The sequence below is a fragment of the Syngnathus floridae genome, chromosome 8, assembly GCF_059516105.1.
Source record: "Syngnathus floridae isolate MCC-2025c chromosome 8, RoL_Sflo_1.0, whole genome shotgun sequence".
Lineage (NCBI taxonomy): Eukaryota > Metazoa > Chordata > Actinopteri > Syngnathiformes > Syngnathidae > Syngnathus > Syngnathus floridae.
In genome coordinates this window covers 6,426,171-6,440,596 of record NC_142420.1, presented here as the reverse complement: position 1 = coordinate 6,440,596, position 14,426 = coordinate 6,426,171, and positions in this window count along the sequence as shown.

Genomic DNA, 14,426 nt, shown 5'->3' with positions numbered 1-14,426 from the left:
CTCACTGAGACGTGTGCTCAGATCCTGAAACATAGCAAAAGGTAAACATGACACGCAGGTCCCATTGATTACTTGTGGGCAGGTATGTTGACTCGTAAACAGCCAGGGGAGTGTCTCGCTGCCATCTGATCGATCGGCGAAGAAAGGCCACTCGATAGTCTTGCTCAACCTTGGCCGGACAGTCGCTCGCCTGGCTTTAAGGTTCCACATCAGAAGGCTTTACAAGCGTATTTATGACCCCTCCCCTCCCCCCCGATACCTATTTCCCCCCGTTGGACCCCAGCAGTCGTTCCTCTTTCGCCCTGGCTCATTTCTCAGTGCAACACCGCAGCCCCATTCTATGATAAAATCAATAGCGTCATCTAAACACTGTCTCAATTTTCAATTAACGACTGTAAGGTCCCTCTCTGCAGACACATCCATCACATGGGATCAGACTTCGACACATGCGATTAGACGGCAGCCAACGAAAGCTGTGCTGTGTAGACATACTTCTGCGATTATAAACCACTACTAAAGCAATAGGCTAGGATTCATGGAGGAGACTGTGCTATTGACAAAACCATACACCCCCACTAGCCAGCTGTTTTGTTCTCTAACAATGCGTTTTCAGCGCAGGAATGACATTGTTGGGTATTTGTGCACTTCTCTTCGCCTGTCGTGGCGTGATAGCAGGCAGGCAATGATATTTCTGGTTTTCCTTTTTTGCATTCAACGCAACCGTGCGTCACGTGACCAGCAGCAAAAGCAAGTTATTTATATTTAGAATAATCTAAATGTATTTAACTCTACCCGGAATAATACATTTGCGAAATATATTACTAGTTTAAGTTCAACTCTACTGTCCACATTGGTTGAGCAGCTTGTGTTACATATGGCCTCCATCAATATGGCAGTGAGCTCTGCCGCCTTTCGTCTTGAGATCGCGCTCCCGCGTTAATGCGCCTCCAAACATGAAACGGCAAATGTGAAATCACTGGCAGGAGATTAGTGACAGAAGATGAATTCTGTCTGCTCCACCCCGGTCACATCCAGACGACCGCATACCCCCCACGTTACAATCCCCTTCCATTCTGCGCTTAGCCAGCAGTCAGCAAATCCACCCTCGCTTTGATGATGATGCTAATTAGCGTGGCAATTAACGAGGCCGTATACTGCTGACGAGGTCACATGGGCTGACGTTTGTGCTAACGTGCTCAATGGCACTCATGAGGAAACACTAATGAGGTCTAACGGTGTCATCAATGTGTTGTAGGATACGGACGACATAATTGTATTACAATACAATGAAAAATATAGAGCGTATATCTTTGATTGCAAGATATTGAGATATTGCCAGGCAGGCAGGTGGGACGCCCCGAGTAAACTGGAGTTTGGGAAATTGGCTGCCTGTTTCATTCACTGAACCCTAGTTTGAAACCCTAGATTCAAAACCCAAGCCTAATTTAAAACCCTAATTTGAAATCCTACTTTAAAACCCTAACCCCAATTTGAAGCTCTCCTTCAATATTCTAGCCCTAATTTGAAACCCGCCATCAAAACCCTAACCCTAGTTTGAAACTCTAACCTTTATTTGATACCCTAACTCTTGTTAGAGGGCCTACTACTCTAATTTGAAACCAATAAAAAAGAAAATGAATAAAAGCCTTACTAAACAAAGTAATTTTTAAAAGGCTTACTGTACTTGAAAAATTTCAACATAAAAGCCTTTTTACACAGTTAGTTTAAGTCAAATAGTGTGTACTTTTCCTGTTTTACGTTTTTGTAACTTCTCTAACACGGGTTGTTTGCATATGCACATTAAGACATACAGCAACATTGCAGTCAGGCATATAGGACCTCCTCAAACTACAGTATGTGAGAAATTGTGTCAATATTCTCTGCATGGTTACCGTGGAAACGGGGGGCCTCTTCGAGGGTGGAGGCAACCGCAGTGCCGCTTCTGTCCCTGGGGCCAGCTTTCTTAAAACCTCTCCCTGCTGTATGACATGTTTACATGAACAAGTCGGGCCACTCCCACAAGACAACACACTATACGCTCGAGCGGGCTCGTAGAAAAACGACATGTGCATAGCTGTGTACACGCTCCCGGAGGGTTACGCCAGTGGCAATCGATTGTGAGGAAGTGCATGCACAGATGCAAGTGATATGAATGTAAGGAGTGTGTTGATGCGGAAGAACCTGTTCAAATCCTGCCCGTTGGTGCGGAAAGCACCTGGTTTTTCTTGTGGGTGTCAAGAATCTAGCAAAAAGTTGGACAAAAAAGCACTTGATTGATTGATTGATTGAAATTTATGTCATGTAAAAATGCAACATTTTTTGCTTGCTAACATGTCAAAGTAGTTGTTTGATTGACGTTGTTTTTACTGAAGACCGATTCTTCTGAAGTTTGCATTCAGATCAATTATAAGATTGTTTTTTAAATATGTGGTTATTCTAAAATATTTGTGGGAGAGTAAGAAGGGTTGTAATAGTATTACCTCCATGTGAAAATGTCAAAAAAAAAATCCAGGGATCCAAACCTCCCACATGATATGTGGGTGGCCAGGGACACCCCTAGCCACCACGTAGTTCCACCCCTGTTTTTACTGCCTTAATTTTAGCATCTTATTTTCGTGCCTAAAAGAAGACAGATCACTTTTCTATTGTTTTCATACCATCCTTTTAGTAGCTAAGAAGGTTTTTCTCTCATTTTTGCCATCTTGCCTTTTGAACCAAGAAAAAAATCATACTAATTTTTGTACATTGTTTTGTACCTAACATGCTCTATAATTTAATGGTCTCCTTGTAGTCCAGTGTCACCAGCGTAACCTTAACTTTCAAGTGCCGTGTTCATAACTCGAGCCTTTGCTTGGTTGATTTTTGCCTTGGTTGAACTAGTCAAAACGTAAATAAAAAAGAAAATTGAGTAAATAAGGTAGCCCACTTGTATTGTGCTGGCATGTGGGCATGGAGAGGCACAGTCGCCAATGATCTTTTAATGATGAAATAAACAGTCAGACATAAATACGAAATAAGTAGTATCAGGGAAATGCTAACACCAAACTAACCATGTGGTCGACGACCAACAAGACTGACTTCCGGTTCATGATGTCACTCACTAGCTCACAGCTCTTTACGATATTGTTTTGTGCTTTTATGTGTGCTATTATTCTTTTTAAAAACACAAAACGGAAAAAATATGTTGCTTTCAGGTGGCCTGAAACACATTAATAGCATTTCAGTTTAGTTTTCTAATTGTTTTTACTCATTATTGTAGCATCCTTTTTTATGTACCTAAAAAAGCAACATTTTCCTTTAATTATAGACAATTAGTCTGTCCAAAGAGTTGGGAGAGGTTGTACCACATTTGAAATAAACATAAAAAAAAAGCTCAGCCCATTTGTACGTCGTCGTCGTCTTCTAATGAGGACCGCACCCAATGGTGGTCTCATTCATTCCTCCAAGCAGATCATGGTCTTGTTTCTCCCCCTCCATCTTGTCTTAATGAGCATTTGCCCATCTTTTAATCAAGCATTGGTTAACCATCTAATCAACCCGCCTCTGACTAATTACATTCTTGTAATGGCCTACTTAAGTGGTATACACAATGTAATTTGCAGCATCACTTGCTCTCTGTTAGTGAATGCTGCCACTACATTGAGCTCTTTGCTGCTTTCTGACCTTTAAAATCACGCCGGAGCTGGAGGAAAACATTTGTGTATGGAATACGATAATCCAATAGAATGTACAGTATGTTGAAGGATAGCAGGGATTGAGGGGAGAATACATATAAAACATACAAAAATCCCTATTTCCAAGCATCTATATACAGTTTCTCTGCATATGTCCAAATTCCTCACAATACACACTCCAGAAAAAACTTGCCATAACACACTCCACAAGGAATTTAAATAGGGTCAAGACTCAGGTACTAACATTCTTTAAAAGGGTTTTCACATTTGTTTACACCCATACTAAAGCATTTTTTTTCTGTTTAGGAAAGCAAATTATTATTATTATCATTAATTTCCATTATACCTATAATGTTATACTCTATTATACTCATTCTAAAAATCAAAATAAATCATGTTCAATTATTTGTGAAAGTCTACCAAACTCTTGTCAAAGGGCTCTGGAGGTCACTGAATTGGCGGTAACAGAAAAATCAGCCTTCGTTGTTTATTAAACCAGATTACATAGGGGAACGACAATTTCAATATGTCACAAAGCCAGAATAGTCACAGAAGATAGTGACGTTGTAGGATTAAAGTACCAAAGGGAGATCACGTTCCAACAATTACGTTTCCATGACAACTGCTCCCTTGAGCTCCAAAATGTATTTTTAAAAGGTAGGATAACATTTTGTCTGTACCTAATGAAAGGCATCAGGTGACCTTGTGGTTAGCATGTCTGCGTCACAGTCGAGAGGCTCCGACCTTCCCGTGTGGAGTTTACATGTGGGAGCGGGAATTCTTGTTTGTCTCGAAGCTCCCTATGATTGACAGTCCAAGGTTCGCCCCACCTCTTGCTGAAACGTCACGGATTGCCAATTACCTCAAATGCTCCAATGACCCCGCCATCATCTTAGTGGAACAATATCTGGGCTTCGAGCGTGGCGTCCGCAGATCCCCTGGACGTGTGCCACATTCCTTAAAGTATTGCAACGTCCGCCGTATTTGCATGCAAACACATCTGGGCCATATTTGCTCCAAGCTTCCTGGCTTGTCTTCCACTCACGCATCTGAAGAGTGGATTTATACACAGACGCGCTGTAAATACAACTTGCTTTATTCTCATATGACAAATGGTAGGAGATGTAAATGGCGGGCAGGCCTCGAGAGTACGGGGCTTTCCGTTGCGTAAACGAGCCTCGTGGAGCAATAACAATTCACAGAGTGAGTAAAACGTTCAATCTGGACACAAACTCTTAAATACATAGACAGGATGAGATAGTCACATTTCTAGTCAGAATTAACTAGTCCATCACTAGCCTACCCGAATGCAGACACAGCTACAAATACAAAACAACGGCATAGTAGGAGCACAAATGGTTGACGTGAGACAGGCAGGTCAGGCTGCTCCTCCACGACACATTGCTGACATGCACGCCTGAATCTAGGAGTGTGCGGGGGATCGGTTAGGTTAGACGCTCCCAAAATTGGGAACAGGACGTTTTGTAGCTGAGGGCAACTTTAATTATTCCAGCACCGAGTGTTCCCCTCAGCCGTCAAACACAACGGAAACACCCCCTTCCTCGCGGTTGAGCTCCCGTATGCCTCTCGCGCACACGGAGATTACATTTGGAGACGAAGTGTTCTTTCCCAAGAGCAAATAGCATTCCTCCATTGTTGAGAGGACGCTTTCTTACTGATAAAAGCCAGAGATGTTTCGGGGGGTTAGTTTTCAAGCACGGAAAGTTGAACTCTTGTTGAATCGAATCTATTTTTTTTTTCTCCCAAACACGTTCATATTTAGCAAATAGAGTTCATATGCTTTCTGGAGCTGGAGCGATAACGCACGGCCTTATCTGTTACCATGGCAACACGCTGGATCGACTTTGACGCCCGTTGTGTGTCAGGACAAGGCAGTGAAAGAACTTTGACGTCTGAACACGTCTGCGGTGAAATCACAGCTTTGGTCCTTTGTGTTTGTTTGACCTTTTATTGTTTTGATAACATTGACCTCAACATCTTAAGCGACAGTATGTAAAGATGTGACCTTTCGCAGTCACTTTCAAAACCGTCTTGTGTACATATGCGTATACATTTCGTAAAGGAGACGTGTGCGACATTTCTATATCTGTGACATGCTTTCCTCTAAATATCGTGTTTGTCGTCATATCAAAATTGGCCTTGTTTGAGGGGGGCGGTCCTATCTTCTGCAAATTAGCAACCATCAAGTCCGCCTCATATACTGCTGGGCAAATGGCAAGTATGGCTTTCATTACGACGATGACAAGGGGGCGGTGCCTTAGCCTTGTGGTTCTACCTCGGGGAGCAGAACCCAGAGTGTAGGGAAAATCTGAGTGCCCATTAAGACAATGAAAGCATATGTGATCTGCCACAGCAAAAGTGAGTCACAGTGACCCAAATTTCACGGATGAGGTTTTGGTATAAACAATAAGAGAATTATCTCATCTTTCCAGTAATACATCTATCCAATCATTTATTGGGCTGGGCTATGCAATACATCATTACAACAAAATATATGACATACCTCCTTTGAACTGTGTGCCTTTGGCGATTCTACCTAAGCTAGGAGGGTTAAAGTAGGGAAGTCCATGGGCTTCATTTCCAGGCAACGGCAAATCTGGTTTAACGTGTTTGTGAATTTGGTAGAGTGTGCTAAACCTCGATAGGCATTCCAGTGCCGCCGGTCCATCTGGTAATTTGGTGACTAAAAGTACACTCGATTGTAAACTAAAAGCAGGTCTAAATTGCGGCGCAGATGGCGTAACTTGATTTCGGTAGATTTGATTGAGCCGCGGGCACTGTGTGTCGAGGATGTCCTTGAATTTCATTCATAAACATCACAACTGCCATTTTTTTTTTTAATCAGTGGGCTGAGGGTGAAGGAGTATCATGAATTGGAGATCTTGCATTCCTTTTAAATGTACTACCATCTCCTCTTCTCCATTTTACATGTACACACTAGAATAATATTTCTGTTCATTTTTGGTCCAACATTGAATAATTTTGTCAATTTTTTTGTCAAGTAGGCCTACGAAGATCATGGTCATTTTCTGTATAACATCTCATCCAAATCCAGGCCAATAATCCAAAGTGAGGAAAGAGTGTGACACTTGCACCAGTTGGACCACAACAACCTGCGTCGCGGCGTCTGCCCCCTCCCACCCCCACCGGGCTGCCGTCTGCCATTCCTCACAGACGGAAAGGTCAGCCAGAGAGCACCATAAAGACGAGTTGAGAGTGGTCATTGAGTTCCTCTAAAGTTCAATCAGATTCAACAGCGACTCCTCCTCATATCCTTTTGTCTCTCAAAACCGCCGCCGCGACGAGGAGTTTGTACTCGTGCTGCGTTTGAGAGTAAAAAGAATCCGATTTCAGATCTTGTTCAATCAGCATGTGTGTGTTGTTTCGGAGGAGAGTGTCCAATGGCCCTGAGGCTGGAAAAAAAAAAACAGGGTCAAAACAACAGGAAGGAAGTCACATGATGGACTGAAAGTATAGCTCTGTTTGGTAGGAGGTGGCGGAGATGGAGGAAAAACAGAGAGGGGAAAAATAATGAGTAGGGGTTGTTGGATGTCTTCTTTCCTCTCTTGTTTTTTACCCATCCAGGTGCACAACGGAGAACCAACGAAGACGTTTTATATAAAGATCTGAGCTCCTCCCGTCTTTGATGTCCAGGTCACGGGGCGGGAAAAGCATTGGCCATTAAGGCCACCAGTTATTGGTCCCTTACGTCTTAACAGAGTGCGAGTGTGATATTGGCTCATATAAAAAGCAGCTTGTTAGAACCGCTGCTTTATGGCCCGGGTCGTTAAACCGTGCCCTTTGGATGGATCTTGTGTGGGCTACAAGTGTGACATCACTGAACCAGGATGGTGCCCTGGTTGACACCAATGACCGGTGACAAGCTGATATTGGATAAGTGAACAAAATTGTCGTTCATTCTCTCGAGGTAACGAGTAATAATGTCAGTCTGACGTAGAATAGTTGATATAATGAGTCAGGCTCATCTTTCTTTCCAACATGCTAATTTTCTTAATCCAGTGGATTTCACTTTACTGCAGTTTTAGGACATGACCCAAGGTGTTGATTCATGAGAATGTTTGTTGAGGACTATCTCCTGCCGTTTTTTTTGTTTTTGCTAAAAGCGAATGTTCTTTTTTGATATTTACGACAACAAGTCAACATTTGTTCGTCGGGATGCAAATGAAGGAGTCGGTTAGCAGTGTGACTCATGCATGTGTTTGCTGGGATGTGATGATGCACAGGTAAACACCTGCAAGCGCGACTGAGTCACTGTCGATAGAAGGCACTCATATGCAGTGACGATATGACTTTTGTTTCTCCTTACTGGAACAAACAAGTCGAATTTCAATATTAATCAGTATGATTTACTCTGAAGGAGTTAGCGTCTTTGGATCTTTAGCAACACTTTGTCCATGAGTGTTTTGAAAATGGCATTCAAGATGATTAGATCTCAGTTCAGAAATGAAGTGAAGTGGTTTTCTTTTTTTGTTTTTTTTGTTTTTACCAAGGATTTAGATATGAAATGCTTCTTGAGGATTATCATACAAGTGGATCAACATTTATTATAGTTTCCTATTTCGACTGCTTGGTTACTATCATTGGAAAATGTGTCACTGTTGTCACTTTTCACTTCTCCATTGCATCTTCTTCAGCTTATACTGACAGCAGTGTTCCTACTGGCAAAATGCTCCTGCTGTTATCAGTTGTCGATTTTCCACATGCCTTGTCCTTTTTGCCACTCCACTGGGGTAACTGCAGCAGCAAGTTTATTTTACAGCTGTCTCTTGAATCAAGTCCTGCATATGTGAAGGTAGAAAATGATTAATAGCATAAATTTTGATTGGGTATTGTCAGACAATGCAAACTGTCAATTAATGTGGAGTTGCTTTAGTTAGGTGTCAATACAGATCCTGTCCAACTTTGCCTTGACACCCAACTTGAGTGTGTGTGCGCGTGCATGTGGGCGCATTATTGCTCTGTCCACACTGATAGTGATCAGCGGAAGTCTTTATGACTTCCGTTATGGCTGAATAATCATTGTGCACGGACTCATGCGCTCTCCCAGGCTGGCACGCCCCGTGTCAAATACAGGAAGGAGATTATTAGCTTCCTGAGGAGCTGGTGTGTGTGTGTGCGTGTGTGTGTTGTTGGGGAAAGGGGATAGCAGGACAGAATGAGGTCAGCAGGGACTAGCTAAGGATCGGCCCATCGGAAGCTCCGAGTATCACTTACTGCTCTTCCTTGACAAATTTAGAAATGGAGGGTTGGGGGAGGATTAAAAAAAGAAAAATGATGACGCACGAATGATGACAAATGTCAACACGCTGGAGTTTTTGCACACAAATCAGTCATAGACGAGGCAGGTGAGCGAGCTGCCTTGCAGCGGGAGGGGCGGAGTGAAAGTGAGATTGCTCCAGACAGGATGTTTGGGTCAAGAGGATGTCTGAGCCAGGATATGCCAGGGCCAAAACACTCCATTAAATATGATCATGACCTTCACCCTGCCTGCAGTGTCGCTCATGCTATTGTTTGCATGGACAATAAAACACACACACAAACTAAAAGGCCAGTTGCTTAACAAAATGTATTTTTGGAATTAAAATTGTGAATACTGCCCGGTTCGTATGATTCCTTGCTCCAGGGAGTCACACTGTCAGACCACGTGTTATTCAATCACATGCACATCTAGACATTAAATATGTTCTTGAAAAAAAAAAAACATAAGTTGGCTTAGTGTATATTTAGGAGCCATTGGTATGTACACATCCACCACTTTAAATGGTGGATAGTTTTATTATATTTTAAAATCGAAAGATTTAAGTTTATTTTAACAATGAAACAATAATTCATTCCAATTTCAAAATGCACTTTTTCTATTCTTAACTGAATTGTCTGAAAAGAGTAAATGTATTCATTTTACTCTTATCTTATTAGACAAAAAGTCAGTTATCCACTCGGACTGTGTCTTTAAAATAAATTTAAATCAACCACAGGCCTGCTTTGGGCCATCTTACTTGTACTTTGTATTCGACAATGCTCATTTGGTTACCATATTCAAAATATTAGAAACAGCTGTCAGTATTATTCAGTGCACCGCCTGACATTACTGGTCAGACATATGCTTTATTACTATCTTCGTCAAGGCTGTTTGTTGTTCATGTATTGATCTTGCAGGTATAATTTGTCCCAAACAAAGTAGCTCATGAAGAGAAATGAGGAAAAAAGTAAGACAAGAAGCCAATCACGTATTGATACCAATAAGATCAGACACAGAATGACTCTGATTGATTTGCACTTCTTTTTCTTCTTATCTCTGCACTCGGAGGTGGGCGGCGGCCTTGTGACGAATCGCTAGCTGACAGAGAGCTCCGAGTTCATCATGTCTTCATTAACCACGGAGAAGAACAGCAAAGAACCAAGTGCGCAAACATGCTTCTTTCTCTCCACCGGTCCTGCCATCCCCCCTTTCGCTTCTTTACACACAGGCACAAACACATTTGCCCGATCCTGCCCTCAGCGCAGCGTTGACATGCTTGGCCTTTTATTATGTTCCGGACACTGTTTTTCCTGAGGCTGGAATGTGGACAGGAATGTGTTGTTACTCTGCGAGCGCTCAGAGGGAGCAACACCTATCATGCTGCATGGAAAGACAAAGAGGCAAAGTGACTCCGGGAGCATTAAGGAAGAGGGAAAAAGTGTTTGTTAGTTGCGTAAGAAGAGTCCATTACCACGGATTCTCCTGCGAGTGGTTGTTGTTTTTCACCAGCACTTTGTCTCTGCTTTTCATTACAGCTGTTAGCATGCTTTGTATTCCGGCCAGAACTTGCGTAACAGCCTGCTTGTCATTGGCTTGCCCCGTATGAACCTCAGCCAGACGCAGTCATACACCTTAACACACTTCGGCAAGCCAGCTGCGATCAACTAATGATTTCTTTTGTTTGTTTGTTTAGCATCTCGCGCCGGATGGATTTTACGACTTTGCATTTCAGACATGTTTAGACTTTACGGTTCAGCCGTGCACCTGCCGTATCACGGCATGTGATCAAAATGTTGTTTTTTGTCAAGTCATTAATACAGATGTTGACATAACACAACTGTTTCTAAATATTAGTTCTTTAGCGCCTCTGGACTGGCAGAATGAGAGGTGAGACTTTTTTTTATTAAGGAAACTGTTTCAAATGCACTCCTTAGCCTCGTTGGTAGGGTCTCAGCAGGGGTTCTGGAGAGGAAGGCCCATCAGGAGGTCAAATCTCAGATTCTCAGTTTCTCTCTGCTGCTAAAATGTTTGTGGATCAGTCAAGCTCATTTTAGGAATAACATAGTGTTTATTTAGGTGCAACAGGGAAATTGTTTACAAATTCATATGTCGTTCTTGCAGGCGTTTGACAATGTGGAAATATTCCAAAATAAATACATGTGCAAGACACTTGACATTTATACACATAATGCTGTCTGAAAAGAGAAATACTAGTCTTAAACTCACCGACCTCAAACTGGATACCGCAATAGTCAACAAGGACAAGTATAGTATAAAGGTTTCCGTAGAGTTTTCTTATTTCTATAAAAAATGATAAAATCTTTGGTTGGGTTGTTTTGATTCAGCCAAAACATGATGGCTAGCCTGCTGGCGATCTTGCATGCTCTCCGTTTTAGCACTCATAACTCGTATCGTTATTCCGAATGGTTGTTTGTGTCCGTGTGCCCTGCGATTGGCTAGCAACCCGTTCAGGCCGCCTGCTGCCCGATGACTGCTGAGATAGGCTCCAGCCTGACCGCCACCCCCGTGGTGACAAGCCTTATGGAAAATGGATGGATGGATGTTCATTCAGGCCATTTACACAGTTTTCTCAGTCGTTCTTCTTTGGTGGAATGACCTAGAGGGGATATCACTTCTCCCTTGTGTGGGGAGGATGGATTGCGCTGTTTGCCTAATGCAAATGTGACACCAGTGGAGGACGTCTCTGACCAAAAAAAAAAAAAAAACGCAGTAATTGAGCTTTTACGTGCATGCCTACTGATGAATGGAAGAGGCCAGGCGCGCACATGCATGACACATGCGAGATTTAGTCCAAAAGAAATAGTGGTGTCGCATGTAACAGGCTCATCCTTCATCGGGGACCACTTGGGGACCTTTTTCTTCCACGGTGGAGGAGGGGGGCAGGCAAGTAGAGGTTGTGTAGGCGGGCTGAAAGGAGAAGAGCCAAATCAAATGGTGGATGAGGAAGACAGTGGTCCTTTTGAGGCATCATTGAGTGATGCTCCATTCACCAGGTTGACGAAGACCACCTGGGGAGAGGCACAGTGAGGGGGGGTTATTTATTAGAGGCTAGTTTGGATGAGGAAGGGCTGGCTGGCTATCTGCCCAACGCAATAGGAGGCTGTCAGCTTCACAGACGTTCACATTAGTGTGATTGAACGGGAGCGATGGCCCACTTCCAGTCAGTGTCTTTGGAAACATACGTCTCTCCAATGATGGCTTATAATTGCCCAACAAATAAATGGTGGGGTATTGTTAACTAGTTCGTCACTATTTTTTTAGCTTCTCCTTTCGTTGCACCTTTCTATGTTATTTTTAGCCGTCTGCTTGTTTGAAAAGAATAAAATAGACACTTGCAATTCAAGGTTGTGGTCTTGCGAGTATAGAAATCGCACGTCCTTGCTCAAGCTCGTGCGTCATTCGGTGCTGAGATAAGACATGATTTCTGAGAATTCTGAACATTATCAGGAAAAAAAAAGTATGTCGACAGAGATTAGAATGCAACATGAATGTTTTTGTGTCATTTCAAGATCAGGTGTTGGAATAAAACTGACAAGCATTGTTGTAATTCTAATTTTAAACGTCATCTTTTGACGGAACGCAAACTTTTTCTGTCACGCAACTCTTCCATTTTTTAGTTTTTCAAACTAATTGACCTTTTGCTTATTATGAGGCTAAAAGTCTTCCACTTCTATTGCCATATTTTAATGTTTTTAGTTCAAGTTACAATCCTGAAACAGGAAGTAGCATACTAACATCAGCTGCTTGTTTCCTTCTGGTTCAATAAGATTATGTTACACTGGTGAGGGAACGGTCTTTTCTAGGGTGGGGTGGGGGGGCTTACTTGTTTTTTCTCTTTTTGCAGAAATGATTTCTGTTTAAATTGATGCATTTAGGATCATATTTATGATTCCTCTCAATTTATTTCATTTGACATGAGTCAGCTTGTATAGGAGTGAATGCATTCATGGGCCATTCCACCAAATTGGCGCTTTTTGTTCCTTATGTCGAATTTTCTTCATTAATTCATAATCATTTAAACACCAAATCAAAAATTATTGGGTGAAACATGAGCCATCAGCACAACTATTATACGTAATGAGTACATTGTGTTTTGACACTGGGAGCTAGATCATGAAAACAATTTAATAACACAGTCAAATGGATGCTTAGGGCCTGCTTTTATGTTTTGAAATCTCTGAGGCAAATTCAACCACTCCCTGTTCTGACATATTACTTTAATGGCTTTGTTCGTGTTTTCATGTGAAGAAACTCACTTCCCAGGCGTAAGATTCCCACTGCATGTCCATCACACGCTCATCACGATGACTTATGGCTTTAACATCTCACTAGAAAGTTTATTCATGCCGAAAAAATAGGTTAGGGTTAGGGTTAGGGTTCCGTTGATCATTGCTGATATTATAACAGCAAATTTGGCGGAAATTCAAGTTCAACATTGAGAAGTAGAAGAAGTCAAACATAATAATGCTGTCAATCGGATGCTCGGTGGTTGATTTATTGTTTTCTGGTGGCCCCTACGCAAACTCAACCACTCCTTGTTCGTACACTAACCTTTACTAGCTGTCATTAACAAGCACTCCAGTACAATATTACGGCTCGTGTGTTTGATCAGTCAACACCCAATGGCTGTCGTTCAAGCGGGAGCTAAAAGGTCTTGATGCCACGAGAGTACTGACTTCCTGCAGAGTGCAAACAACAACAAGAGAGGTTCTTGGAAGTACAAAACAATTACAACGTGAGTCAGAGGCGGGTAATTTAGAGTTGTGTGCTAAAATATGAACCTTAATTATCCTTATTCCATGAACTCGGTGATCCAATACATGTTCCGCTGTTTGTTTCTAGCAACCACATGATCCATTTTGGAAGGAAATGGGCTTAATGTACAGAAGGAATGCCGTGGTTATTTATTTACATTCAGCGAGCACAGGTATGTACAGTAATCTCACACATCTATCTTGCCAAGCCTCAAGATGATACCTCCATGACACACGGCCAAGAAATGTGAGTGAACAAAAGCGGCAGCTGCAAGCATTTAGATGCGGTGAAAGTGAGGAGGAAAAGGGAGAGTTCACAAATGCTGGCGGAAACTCAAAAGGGATTAGCGTATTGTATATGCTAGCTGAGCAGAGCTGCAGTTTTATCAAGCTTGCATCTCTTGATAGAATAAATGGACCAATCCCAAAAGTATGTATGTCAATGGGACCTATTTAAAAAAAATTGCTGGAGTCAAAAAAAAAATTTGCATCATGTTGACATAGTATTGCAGCAATTTTAGCAAAACGAGAGTCTCACATTAACTCAGAGAAAAAACAAAAACAATGGCTGTGTCCTAAAATAGGATTTACATACATGCTGGTGGAAGTAAAAGTCACAAGTACGAAATTACTGTTATAAAAGTCAAGTAAGTCAAATCGAGTCCTCACTTGAAGGTGAGCCGAGTTATTACTTGC